Source organism: Astyanax mexicanus, chromosome 4 (assembly GCF_023375975.1).
Source record: "Astyanax mexicanus isolate ESR-SI-001 chromosome 4, AstMex3_surface, whole genome shotgun sequence".
NCBI lineage: Eukaryota > Metazoa > Chordata > Actinopteri > Characiformes > Acestrorhamphidae > Astyanax > Astyanax mexicanus.
Genome location: NC_064411.1, coordinates 56,927,890 through 56,942,622, shown reverse-complemented (window position 1 = coordinate 56,942,622; position 14,733 = coordinate 56,927,890). Strand labels below are relative to the sequence as shown.

At 38.5% G+C, this 14,733-nt stretch overlaps 1 long non-coding RNA gene across 1 annotated transcript in view; it reads right to left on the bottom strand.

Moving 5' to 3' along the window:
- Positions 1 to 1,230: 1,230 nt before the first annotated feature.
- The window catches only part of LOC125801723 (uncharacterized), a 110,832-nt gene continuing 97,329 nt past the window's right edge, over positions 1,231 to 14,733 (bottom strand). Inside the window, exon 2 of the long non-coding RNA XR_007438899.1 lies at positions 1,231 to 1,424. This is a non-coding gene — a long non-coding RNA (uncharacterized LOC125801723). The remainder of the gene's footprint in view (positions 1,425 to 14,733) is intronic.

Genomic DNA, 14,733 nt, shown 5'->3' with positions numbered 1-14,733 from the left:
TAGATTTACATCAAGCATTAGTTTGACTTTAAAATATATATATATATTTTTTGAGAGTTACAGTTTTGTTTACTTAGCTTAAGTACACAAATGGCAAGACCTGCTGAATACGCCGAAGTCGAAAACATGGCGACACCCCTGTTCCTTACTAGTGTCTCATAAGCCGCTTTATAATCAGGTGCACCTTATTTTGCGAAAAATGCAGTAAATAAAGTAAATAATTAACATGTAAATGTTTTAATATTAATTGCATGCATTAATGCGTTAATGCCAGCAGCGATGGCTACCCACTTTCACCAGCTTCTGTTCTCACAATATCACTGTGTGTATATGGTGTGTGTATATGGTTTTAATGTTATGGTTAATCAGTGTATAATGTATGTATAAAGTAAAAGCTGCTGTATGATTTCAGCACTGTATAAACGCAGTGTTTTGTAGGCGATGATTCTACAGGTGGAGAGGATGCTCCTCAGTGGAGTATAGATTAGCGTGATTCACTGTCATCAACACACACTTCCTGTCTGATTAAACTAGTGTGTAGCTATGGAAACAGGAGCCGACAGCCCGGCGTCGTCTGACACAAAGCGAGGAACGTGTTCGGCGTTTTTTTACTCCGCGGCGGTGAGAACGTGACGAGAAGCAGAACCTGACACATCGATTTAAGATCCTCTAAAAACCCCAAAAATCCCAAAAACCCACCAGATACTGAGGATTAAACTGGCTGCTGGACTTCATCATCATCTGATCTGCTGTATTAAAACATTATTATTATTATTCCAGCTGCTCCCAACTCAAAAACATCTAAATCTGAAGCGAGAGCACTGCACCATCACCTGTAGCTCATAATTACAGGTGCATTTTACAGGATATAGAATGAGATTGAGACGGTTGGGTACTGTGGAGGTTCTACAGGTTCCATATGGATCCTGCAGCACATTTACTTACCATTCACAGATGTTTCTTTGATTTTACCAAACTGAAAACCTCTGGAATATAATCAAGATGAAGATGGATGATCACAAACCATCAAACCACCAAACTGAACTGCTTGAATTGTTGCACCAGGAGTAAAGCAGCATAAAGTTATCCAAAAGCAGTGTGTAAGACTGGTGGAGGAGAACATGATGCCAAGATGCATGAAAAAAACTTATTATTATTATTATTATTATTATTTGTTATTCCAACAAATATTGATTATTTCTGAACTCTTAAAACTACTTTATGAATATTAACTTTTTTTTTTTTTTTTTTTTTTTGCATTATTTGAGGTCTGAAAGTTCTGCATCTTTTTTGTTATTTCAGCCATTCCTCATTTTCCGCAAATAAATGCTCTAAATGAGAATATTTTTATTTGGAATTTGGGAGAAATGTTGTCTGTAGTTTATAGAATAAAACAACAATGTTCATTTTACTCAAACATAAACCTATAAATAGTAAAATCAGAGAAAATGATTCAGAAACTGAAGTGCTCTCTTCATTGTTTACAGGGATGTATATATATACAGTTGTGGTCAAAAGTTTACATACACTTGTAAAAAAACATAATGTTATGGCTGTCTTGAGTTTTCAATAAGTTCTACAACTCTTATTTTTCTGTGATAGAGTGATCGGAACACATACATGTTTGTCACAAAAAACAGTCATAAAATTTGGTTCTTTCATAAATTTATTATGGGTCTGCTGAAAATGTCACCAAATCTGCTGGGTCAAAAATATACATACAGCAACATTAGTATTTGGTTACATGTCCCTTGGCCATTTTCACGGCAACTAGGCGCTTTTGGTAGCCATCCACAAGCTCCTGGCAAGCTTCAGGTCGAATGTTTGACCACTCTTCTTGACAGAATTGGTGCAGTTCAGCTAAATGTGATGGTTTTCTTGCATGAACCCGTTTCTTTAGCACTGTCCACATGTTCTCAATGGGGTTTAAGTCAGGACTTTGGGAAGGCCATTCTAAAACCTTAATTCTAGCCTGGTTTAGCCATTCCTTTACCACTTTTGATGTGTGTTTTGGGTTATTGTCTTGTTGGAACACCCAACTGCGCCCAAGACCCAACCTTCGGGCTGATGGTTTTAAGTTTTCCTGCAGAATTTGGAGGTAATCCTCCTTCTTCATTATCCCATTTACTTTCTGCAAAGAACCAGTTCCACTGGCAGCAAAACATCCCCAGAGCATAATACTACCACCACCATGCTTGACAGTAGGCATGGTGTTCCTGGGATTAAAGGCCTCACCTTTTCTCCTCCAAACATATTGCTGGGTGTTGTGGCCAAACAGCTCAATTTTTGTTTCGTCTGACCAGAGAACTTTCCTCCAGAAGGTTTTTATCTTTGTCCCTGTGATCAGCAGCAAACTTCAGCCGAGTCTTAAGGTGCCTTTTCTGGAGCAAGGGCTTCTTTCTTGCACGGCAGCCTCTCAGTCCATGGCGATGTAAAACACGCTTGACTGTGGAGACTGACACCTGTGTTCCATCAGCTTCCAAATCCTTGCAGACCTGCTTCTTGGTGATTCTTGGTTGACTCTTGACCATCCTGACCAATCTCCTCTCGGCAGCATGTGATAGCTTGCGTTTTCTTCCTGATCGTGGCAGTGACACAACTGTTCCATGCACTTTATACTTGCGTATAATTGTCTGCACAGTTGCTCTTGGGACCTGTAGCTGCTTTGAAATGGCTCCAAGTGACTTCCCTGACTTGTTCAAGTCAATAATTCGCTTTTGCAGATCCACACTGAGTTCCTTTGACTTTCCCATTGTAGCTTTTGTAGCTGAGTCTAATCACTGGGTCAAATGAGCCCTATTTAAATGGGCTCATGAGAAGTCAACAGCTGTAGTCAATCAGAATCACTTACAAGAAGTGAAGAGGCCATGACATGAAGCTAATTTGATTGACACAACTCGCTACATCACCAAAATTGACAAATTTTGTTGCTGTATGTATATTTTTGACCCAGCAGATTTGGTGACATTTTCAACAGACCCATAATAAATTTATGAAAGAACCAAATTTTATGACTGTTTTTTGTGACAAACATGTATGTGTTCCGATCACTCTATCACAGAAAAATAAGAGTTGTAGAACTTATTGAAAACTCAAGACAGCCATAACATTATGTTTTTTTACAAGTGTATGTAAACTTTTGACCACAACTGTATATATATATATATATATATATATATATATATATACACTTGTATATTTGTGAGAAAGAAAAAGGGAAAAGAAAAGAGAGAAAGAGCAGAAAGATTAAAAGACGCAGAAAACGTCAGGAGTGTTGCAAAGCCCTGTTAAAATAGCAATCCGCCAAAGTCAGAGCTCACCTGACTCTTAAAGAGAATGATGAGCAAGAGACACTCTGATTGGTTTATTAAACATTACGCCCAAAATGAACCACACCCATCATTAATTAAGAGAATTAATAGTGCATGCCTTTTGCTCTGCGTTTCAAGATGTGCACAAGATGTACTTTTCTCGTCGTTACGATAGCAAAGACACACTGACACGCCATAAATCAAGCTGTATGGTGCACAGTAGACAGTTCACCTGTAGATAAAGCTAAAATATGGCTTATAGAGGCTGAGTAGAGAGAGTGGACGAGAGAGATAGACAGACAAAGAAAGAAGAGAGAGAGACAGAGAGACAGACAGAGAGAGAGAGAGAGACAGTCCTGTGGGATCTGGCGACATTAGGCCATCACGCTGACAGACGGATCGCTGTGTGATGTAAACATAAATACGCGAGTGCGTTGTTGTGGCCGTGGCGATAGCTGTTGCTAGGCTACGTAGCATTAAGCGCTGTCGCTGTCCCTGTTCATTTAGCTCCGGGGATTTCACACCAAAACCACGGCAACCTGCACCATAATGAAGATTCCTCCCATCACACACACACACACTCAACACACACACACACACTCAACACACACACACAGCGGTGTTTCAGATTTGACATTACACTCATCACCATCGATTTACGGAAACAGTTTACGGATGATTTCGGCCTAGTGGGCATCTGCTCACGATAGAGCTCCCATAAACCACACGCTATACCATATAAACCACGCATACTAATACACCTCATATATATATATACACATACATCTCTAGAAAAAAAAACAAGAAAACACTTCAGTTTCTCTGATTTTGCTATTTATAGGTTTATATTTGAGTAAAATGAACATTGTTGTTTTATTCTATAAACTACAGACAACATTTCTCCCAAATTACAAATAAAAATATTCTCATTTAGAGCATTTATTTACAGAAAATGAGAAATGACTGAAATAACAACAAAAAAAGATGCAGAGCTTTCAGACCTCAAATAATGCAAAGAAAACAAGTTCAAATTCATAAAGAAATCAATATTTGATTTGGCATCATGTTCTCCTCCACCAGTCTTACACACTGCTTTTGGATAACTTTATGCTGCTTTACTGCTGGTGCAAAAAATTCAAGCAGTTGAGTTGTTGAATCTTCCTCTTGATTATATTCCAGAGGTTTTTAATTTAGTTAAATCAAAGAAACTCCTGATGAAACGGTCCTGATGAGTGCCAGTTTCATCTTTTTGTAATGTTTTTGATGTTTTTTGCAGAAACTGCACTTGAGGAATCTTGCAAAGCTCTTACCTAACCTTCATTTAACTTGCTTTTTTGCTCTTTCTTTCCCCGGGGTTCCTGATAAGTGCCGGTTTCATCATTATAATGTAAAATTCTTCTTTTCGGATTAACTGACCTTTAATTTTTTTTTATTCTTTATTTAGTTGAGTAGTTGTTGCTTTTCATAATCTGGATTCGAACATTACTCAAATATTCACTATTCACTGTATACCTGTAACTCTACCTCTTCACTACTTTACTTTAACTGATGCTCTCAAACACTTTATTAAGAGACAAAAAAAAATCAAGTTAAATTAACTCTTGATGAGTTCAGCACAGCTGTTAACTGAAAGCCTGAATTCCAGGAGACTCTACTTTTATATTAATCAAATTACAGTGCAGAATTTATAATCTATATGTATGTAAAATGATTATATTGTCCAGAATAAAATAAAAAATAAAAGTAAAAGTAAGAAACACTGCATTTTTACTTTATTCTTTTGTGATTTGTGTTTGTATAGTATTTTTCAGACTGTTGTTTGATTGGTTGAGTGTTTGTCTGTGTTGAGATGTAACTCTAAGGCTTTAAGCAGTGATGGAAATTCCTTTGCCTTGTTTTAAAAATAAAGCCATTACACATTCTGTTCATCATCATCATCATTATCGTGCTCACAGTGCTAATTGTTCTGCTGCCAGCTGTCGGGCGGTCGCATAATTGAGTAATCTGACATTTTTGCGACAGCTTCCTGAAACAATCTCCCATCAGCAGCCAGCGCGGGTTCGCCTAAACGAGGTGCATATTCCTAAAATATTAAAAAAAGGAAATTTGCATTTGGACATTTGGTAAAGTATTGCTGTAGCTGTGTTTGTTTTGAGACGGGCTGCAGAGGGAAATTATAATATAAAAATATTATGTAGTAAAAACACTGTAATAATTTATGTTTTTATTCTATGTGTTATAATAGCAACTTAATAAGAATAAATACATTTAATACATTTCTCCAATATGTCCAAAAGTATCCAGACAGACCAAACTAGTTTAATGTATTTCTTACATTGTATTCTGTTCATTTAGTACGTTTAGTTTCAGTTTCACACTAAACATCTTTACTACATCCTGACATCATCACCACCTAGGTGGGTGGAGTCTCTCTATACTCTACACTGATTGGTCTGCAGAATGTTGTCCCTAAAATGAATTTCAAATTTCAAATCAATGTTATCAAATTATCAAACTTTCCGTAAAGCAACTATTATGGAAATAAATAATGTATATAATTAGCTGCATGTTTAATTACATATTAATATTACATACTGTGCTTTTACATAAACATATATGTGATTTAAAAACATAAAAAATTCAATATAATATTGTTTTTTTATTGTGTGGAAAAGTTTTAATTATTATTAACACCTGAAATATAAAGGTTGTTAAATTAGCGTTAATGTTGTATGTTAACAAAACTACTTAAAATTTTATTCAATTTTAGGTACATTTTTTAAGGTGTTTGTTCAGATATACATCTAGGTGTAAATGTTCAGATGTGTGTTATGTCTACAGATGATGTAAATGTTCAGGTGAGTGTTTAGGGGTTTTAGGGGTGTGTTTGGATATGTTCAGGTGTGTGTTTCATGTGTGTGTTCAGATGTGAATGTTCAGGTGTAAATTGTGAGGTGTAAATGTTCAGGTGTAAATTGTCAGGTGTAAATGTTCAGGTGTAAATGTTCAGGTGTAAATGTTCAGGTGTAAATGTTCAGATGTAAATGTTCAGGTGTAAATGTTCAGGTGTAAATGTTCAGGTGTAAATGTTCAGATGTAAATGTTCAGGTGTAAATGTTCAGATGTAAATGTTCAGGTGTAAATGTTCAGATGTGAATGTTCAGGTGTAAATGTTCAGGTGTAAATGTTCAGATGTAAATGTTCAGGTGTAAATGTTCAGATGTGAATGTTCAGGTGTAAATGTTCAGGTGTAAATGTTCAGGTGTAAATGTTCAGGTGTAAATGTTCAGATGTGTGTTTAGGGGATTTTTAGGAGTGTGTTTAGATATGTTCAGGGGTGTGTTTCATGTGTGTGTTCAGGTGTAAATGTTCAGGTGTAAATGTTCAGGTGTAAATGTTCAGGTGAGAGTTTAGGGGATTTTTAGGGGTGTGTTCAGATGAAAATGTTCAGGTATGAATGTTCAGGTGTAAATTGTGAGGTGCGAATGTTCAGGTGAGTGTTTAGGGGATTTTTAGGGGTGTGTTTAGATTTGTTTTTAGTGTATATTTCAGGTGTAGTTTACGTTCCAGTGTATTCAGGTCTTTGTTCAGGTGCGTCTGTACAGGTATATGTTCAGGTATCCAGGTGAATCATGTCAATTCTTTATATAATTATCTGAATATTTACTTTGTTGTACTTAATTGTATATGTTTAAAAAACATAAGAATACTGTATAAATAATATAGTTTGTAATAGTTTGTGATTAATTTTCACAGCACTTTACATAACAGGGTTATTAGTGATTAATTACAGTTTAGTGTAAATTGAGATTTATTACAGTGTTTTAGGAGGTAAATATTAAGTGTATGATGTGATGTGAGTGTATAGTGTGTGTATCTGGCAGTAGTGTGTGGCGTGGTGTGTGAGGTGTGTGAGGTGTGGAGTATTGATGGTGTTAAGCATGGTGGGGGGTGATTAGTATTGCAGGGCGGTTGCCTCAGCCTCTGGAGCAGATCAGCTAATTACCTGAGAACTACAGGTATCGACAGGTGAAGCCCCGCCCATCGATTACCCACAACCCCCTGACTGAACAGCTCAGATATGCTAACCAGCACAGTATTATTAATACACACACACACACACACACACACACACACACACTGTACACACACACTCTACACACACACTCTACACACACACACTGTACACATTATACACACACACACTGCAGCTCAGATACGCTAACCAGCACAGCATCACACTATTAATACACACACACACACTGTACACACACTGTACACACACACACACACACACACACACACACACACACACGTACACACACACCTGAACACACACCTGAACACACACACACCTAAACACACACACCTGGACACAAACAACCTAAACACACATCTTAACACACACCTGAAAATTCAGCAGAAACAAGCAGGTCTTCTGATATATTTGTGTGTACAGTGTGTGTGTGTACAGTGTGTGTGTAGAGTGTGTGTGTGTACAGTGTGTGTGTAGAGTGTGTGTGTACAGTGTGTGTGTGTGTGTGTGTATTAATAATGTGATGCTGTGCTGGTTAGCGTATCTGAGCTGCAGTGTGTGTACAGTGTGTGTGTGTGTGTGTACAGTGTGTGTGTGTAGAGTGTGTGTGTACAGTGTGTGTGTGTGTACAGTGTGTGTGTGTAGAGTGTGTGTGTAGAGTGTGTGTGTACAGTGTGTGTGTGTGTGTGTGTGTGTGTGTGTGTGTGTGTGTGTGTATTAATAATACTGTGCTGGTTAGCGTATCTGAGCTGCATTGTGTGTACAGTGTGTGTGTGTGTTCAGGTGTGTGTGCTCAGGTGTGTGTGTGTTCAGGTGTGTGTGTTCAGGTGTGTGTTCAGGTGTGTGTGTTCAGGTTATTTGTGTTCAGGTGTGTGTGTTCAGGTGTGTGTTCAGGTGTGTGTTCAGGTGTAAATTTACCACAGACTTACCACAGACAGTAGGTACAGATCCCTCCCTCAGACAAAGTCCACTGGCTAATCCTGCTGTGTACTGTCCGAGGTCCTCAGTCACCAAAATGACTGAAATGGTGTTTCTTCAATTGAGTTTGGAGTTTTTATAGGGAAGGTCAAAACCCTTAACACTATATAGTATGAATATATTTCAATATTTCATATAAAAAAAACTCTATTTTGACTTTTGATGAAAAACAGATAATTTAAATCTGATGTTTAAAAAACAAGGAAGCTCCTAAAACACTGTTTTAGTGAGTTTACAACAAGAATATAGTTTATAAGAATAAGAATTCAAACAGTCAAATATACTTCTTTACATATTCTATTCTCATACACGTTTTTGTATATGACCCACTTGTATGTCTCATTGTATTGGATGTAGATATGCCTTTAATTTAAATTAAATTAAATATAATTAAATAAATAAACACACATATTTATATTCATATCTTTAATATTAATTAATATTAATAATATTAATATCTACAGTGTAGAAAGAAATTACTGTATTTTTCAGACAAAAAGGTGCATCAAATTATCAGATGCATTAAAGCCACACTAGTAAGGATGCCTACATTAAAGTGAACAAGGGTGTCGCCATGTTTCCCTTTTTAATTTACCAGGTCAGGGGGTCATCTTAGTAAACAAAACTGTAATTCTTAAAAAAACCCTTTTCTTTTACAGTCATATGAGAGCTGGATGTTAATCTACACAGATTTCTCTCCTGAAAACTCCTGTTTATTTGGGTGAGGAATGTAAAGCGCTTCCATTTATTTACAGTAAGCTTAAATTTCCAGATTTCCACTAAGGCTGGGTGCAGCAGCATTAGCATTAGCGACTAACCGCTAGCTACAGTTAGCGCTAGTAAATGCAGCCTGATAGCAGTAGACTCAGGAACCCTGAAAGATCCGTGAAGCCAGGGCGCTATCAGCTAGCGGTTCATCTCGCATAGCTTGTACCCTCTGAATGGTGAAAGAGCTAGCACTGCGGTTAGCGGCTAATGCTAATGCTGCTGCACCTAGCCTTAGTGCTGGAGAAACTCTGTACTTCAGTGGAGTGTCTTTACTGCTCCTTAATGCCTGACTGATAGAATTCATACATAAGGAGCACCGGATTATAAGGAGCTCTGATGATTTTTGGGAGAATTAAAGGATTTTAAATGTACGATAGATAAAGGAAAGCACTGAATAAGAAGGCGTACAGACTGTACTGGTATACAGTAAATTGTATTGTGTGTTTAAAAGGTGAGGAGGGATAAAGAGAGAGAGAGAGAGATGCAGGTAAAGCAGGTGGCGGGTGATGAAGGGTTAACTCTATAAAGACGTGCCGGCCCTGACCCGCACGGCTCAGACGCTCCCCGGCTGCAGAACTCTTATTCCCACCAAACTGACAAAGTGTTTTTAATCTTTTCTCTCTCTCTCTCCGGGAGATTGGGGGAAACAAAAATCAATAGCGGCTGGCAGGCGATCCGGCAGCGGGTGAGTTAGAGCGCCGGCCGCGCCGCACTCGGCCTTCAGAGAGCCGCCGGACCTTCACACGCGCGCTGCGGGTCAGAGGTCACGCCCAGAAAACAGCATATTTACTACTGCGCCTCAACATAATGAAAAATAACTCACTCACACACACACACACAGAGCGGGGGGGGGGGGGGGGGGGGGGACAGGAACAGTGGTGAAACGGTAAAGCGAAAAAAACTGAGAGAGAGAGAGAGGGTAAAGAAAAGAGATAGGGAATGCGGAAAAACGAGGAGGAAGAAAGATAGTAGTGCACCAGTATTTAGTGAATAGTGCACAGTGTTCAATAACAATACTGCAAACGGACAAAACCATAAAATAGTACACTAGTATTTAGACAATCAGGCACACAGATCCCTAAGCGAGTGCACTAGTATTTTGTGAAAAGGGCACAGGGTTCAATAACATTACAACAAAATGAAGTAACTCAAAAGTGGTGCTTTACTATTCAGTGATTAGGACACTGTATCCAATAACAATACAATATAATGAAAAAACACTAGTGGTGCATTAGTATTTAGTTAATATTGTACAGTGTCCAACAATACTAGAAAGTGACAGAACCCTAAAATTGTGCACTAGTATTTAGTGAATAGTGCACAGTGTTCAATAACAATTCAAAAAAATGAAAGAACCCTAAAGTAGAGCACTAATATTTAGTGAATAGGACACACAGAACCTTAAAGCAGTGCATTAGTATTTAGTCAGTAGGGAACACAGAACCTTAAAGTATGAGCACTAGTATTTAGTGAATAGGACACACAGAACCTTAAAGCAGTGCATTAGTATTTAGTCAGTAGGGAACACAGAACCTTAAAGTATGAGCAGTAGTATTTAGTGAATAGGGCACAGTTTCCAATAGCAAAAGGTTAAACAAAGATAGGGAATGCGGAAAAACAAGGAGGAACACCATAGAGTACCATAAAGTAGTGCACTAGTATTTAGTGAAAAAGGTACAGTGTTCAATAACATTACTACAAATGAAAAATCCCTAAAGTAGTGCACTAGTATTCAGTAAATAGGGCACACAGAACCTTAAAGTAGTGCACCAGTATTTAGTGAATAGGGCCAAGTTTAGGCATCACTACAAAATATCAAAACCACAAAGTAGTGCACTATATAGTGCACAGGGCAAGGTTTTAGACATTACTACCAAATAACAGGACCCAAAAATAGTGCACTACATTAAGAAAAGGGTTTCTGGTGTTCAGGTACATTTCTAAAGTTTTATCTTGTTTATCTTGGTAACAGAAAACACAGGAGCTCCACTGACTGAATACAACCTAGACAGACGCCAACAGTCAGACGTTCATCGCTATCTCAGTAACACAGGCGCTGTGCCGAGCCGATCGTACATCCCCACTTATTACACACACATGAACACACAGCAGCACAAACCCAACTTTTACATCAACAATAAACAGAATAGTAAATAAAGTAACATTGCTGTTCCCGTAAATGAGCTGCTGGAGCTCCTTCACAGCGTCAACCAGCAGCTCAGTTTCCTCTGCTGAGAAGAGTTTGTTGAACACGTCCAGGTAGCTGCACCGTTACAATAGCAATCCACCAAAGACAGAGCTCACCTGACTCTTAAAGGGAATGATGAGCAAGAGACACTTTGATTGGTTTATTTCACATTATGCCCAAAATTAACCACACCCATGATTAATTTAGTAATTTCGAGAATTAGTACATGACTTTTGTGAGTTTTAAGCTGCGCAAGCTGTACTTTTCATAACGGCGTTATGACAGCAAAGACACACTGATACGCCCTAAATATAGCTGCACGGTGCACGGTTGATGGCTCAAGTATAGATAAAGCTAAAATAGGGCCCAAAAGCATTATTTTAACAATGTTACTGAGTAGTGGTGGCTGAAACTGTATACTATTTATCACTATATAGTTTATACGTGAACTATTACGCCCTCTTGTGGTAAGACACCTGAGTTTTGTGTTATATTTTCATCGTTTTGTTCATATTTATGAAAGTTCTGAGAGTAAAATGCTGATATTTCTACAGTAGTCTGATAATGAGTTTAATATCAGACTGCCTGATATTTCCACTCTGAAAACACTACACCACAACATCCTGGCATTTCTCCTGCTGCAGTCGCTGTCAGGCTGTTTGACCTTTAACCTTTTGCCATTTTATTGTGTGTGTGTGTGTGTGTGTGTGTGTGTGTGTGTGTGTGAAGATCTAAATACCAGTATGAATTGGGCACCTGAAGCTGGGTTCTGTTCCCTCATGAATATTCATATCCTAACGCCTTCAAGCGTTCTGATTCGTCACATCCAGACACAGCCCCCCCCAATACCCCAACAACCCACCACCCTGCAGCCCCTCCCTTATTCCATCATCCCTCCTTCACTCCTTTCTTTCTTTTTCTTTACTTTGTTTTTGAATCCATTATGTCTTTCTTTTGTTCTTTCGTTTTTTGTTTTTTTCTTCTTTCTATTTATCTTTTCATCCCTTCTTAATTTTCTCTCTCTTCATTTTCCTTTCTCTTCTGTTTTTTATTATTTCCATCTTCCCTTCTCTCTCTCCTTCTTTATGTTACTCTTTTTTCCATTTCTTCTATCCTTTCTTCTTTTTTATTTCTCTTTCTTTATCTGTCCTCCTTTCTTTGTTCCTTCCCTTCCCCTCTGTCTGTTCTTTATTTCTTTTTTCTTTCTTTACTCTTTCTTTTTCCATGTATTTTTTTCTTTGTTCCATACTTTAAATTAGTCTTCTTTCTATCTTTCTTTTTTCTTACTTGTTTTTTTCTTACTTGTTCTTTTCTGTTTTTCATTCTTTCCATTTATTAACTTACCATTTTAGTGCACTTTTCTTCCTTTCATTACTCCGTCTTGTTTTTTTTATTCTTTTCTTCTCTCTTTCTTAATTACTTCCCATTTTATCCTTTCTCTCTCTCTTTATTCATTATGTCTATGTTTATTTACCCTTTTTTCCTTCTTTTTTTATTTATTCCTCCATCCTTGTTTTTGTTCTTTCATTTCCTCTGTTGGTTCTTTCTTTTTATTCTTTCTGTTCTTTCTTTTTTTCTTTCTTCATTATGTCTATTTTTTTACTCTTTTACTTTTTCCATTTATTTATTTTTTTTTGTTCCGTACTTAATTTTCGTTGTTTCTTCTTTCTAGCTTTCTTTCTTCTTATTTGTTTAATTTCATACTTTTTCTTTGTTCCATACTTTAAATTCAGCCCTCCTTCTTTCTAGCTTTCTTTTTTCTTACTTTTTAATTTCTTTTTTTTCATACCTTCTCTTCATTCTCTCTTTCTTTCTTTCTTTCTTTTTTTCTCCAGCTCTTTTCTCTCTTTTATTCTCCTCTCTTGTTTTGTTTCTCTTTGGCCTTGGCTGTCTGTGTGTGTGTGTGTGTGTGTGTGTGTGTGTGTGTGTGTGTGTGTGTGTGTGTGTGTGTGTGTGTGTGTGTGTAGTGAGTGTGTGTGTGTGTGTAGTGAGTGTGTGTGTAGGCCTTTGTCTCTGGTTGCATTCATCCCTGCTTATCCTGAGGCTGGCCAGGTGAGGTGTCCGTCTGTGAGCGAGTGTGTGTGTGTGTGTGTCGCTGGGGACTGTGTGTGTGTGTGTGTGTGTGCAGTCATGCCTGGACTCATGGCTTTGTGTGTTAGCTGGCAGCGTTCTGCACACACACCAGATGTTCCCATATATTAGCGTCTCCTCCTGCTCCACATGTTCCGGGATGCTTCCAGTGTGTTTATCTGCCGGTTCTGCCGGTTCTATTGTTCCGGCGCTGTTTACACCGACCCGCTCCCATTCACACGACCCTATTGTTCCACCTGATACACAGTTCTGCTCACGGTTCTGCTCACGGTTCCGGATAACCCTGATAACTAACGCCCGCAGAACAGCAGGAATACATCAGCAGAATATAGTACACACCTGTAGACCCTCATTTACAATCTGGACACTTTATTAGAAACACCCTATCTACCCTGTGCTTCCACTCACCGTGGCCACTTTATTAGAAACACCCTATCTACCCTGTGCTTCCACTCACTGTGGCCACTTTATTAGAAACACCCTATCTACCCTGTGCTTCCACTCACTGTGGCCACTTTATTAAAAACACCCTATCTACCTTTTCTTTCCACTTATTGGACACTATTGTTTCTAATAAAGTGGCCATTGAGAAAGTATAATGTAGATAGGGTGTTTCTAATAAAGTGGCCACAGTGAGTGGAAGCACAGGGTAGATAGGGTGTTTCTAATAAAGTGGCCACAGTGAGTGGAAGCACAGGGTAGATAGGGTGTTTCTAATAAAGTGGCCACAGTGAGTGGAAGCACAGGGTAGATAGGGTGTTTCTAATAAAGTGGCCACAGTGAGTGGAAGCACAGGGTAGATAGGGTGTTTCTAATAAAGTGGCCACAGTGAGTGGAAGCACAGGGTAGATAGGGTGTTTCTAATAAAGTGGCCACAGTGAGTGGAAGCACAGGGTAGATAGGGTGTTTCTAATAAAGTGGCCACAGTGAGTGGAAGCACAGGGTAGATAGGGTGTTTCTAATAAAGTGGCCACAGTGAGTGGAAGCACAGGGTAGATAGACAGGGTGTTTCTAATAAAGTATAATGTAGATAGGGTGTTTCCAGTAAATTGGCCACTCTTAGGGATTGTCACGCACACATACACACTCATTATAGCAGGTGTTTCTAATAAAGTGGCCACAGTGAGAAAGCATAGGGTAGTATATAGGGTGTTTCTAATAAAGTGGCCATTGAGGAAGTATAATGTAGATAGTGTGTTTTGAATAAAGTGGCCGCTCTTAGGGATTGTCTCACACATATACACACTCATCACAGCGCTCAGTGTGTGTGCGTGTGTGTGTGTGTGTGTCTGTGTGTGTGTGTTAATGCAGATCTGAGGGTTGCCAGTCGTTGCGGGGACTCTGCGTCTGTCACGGCGGCG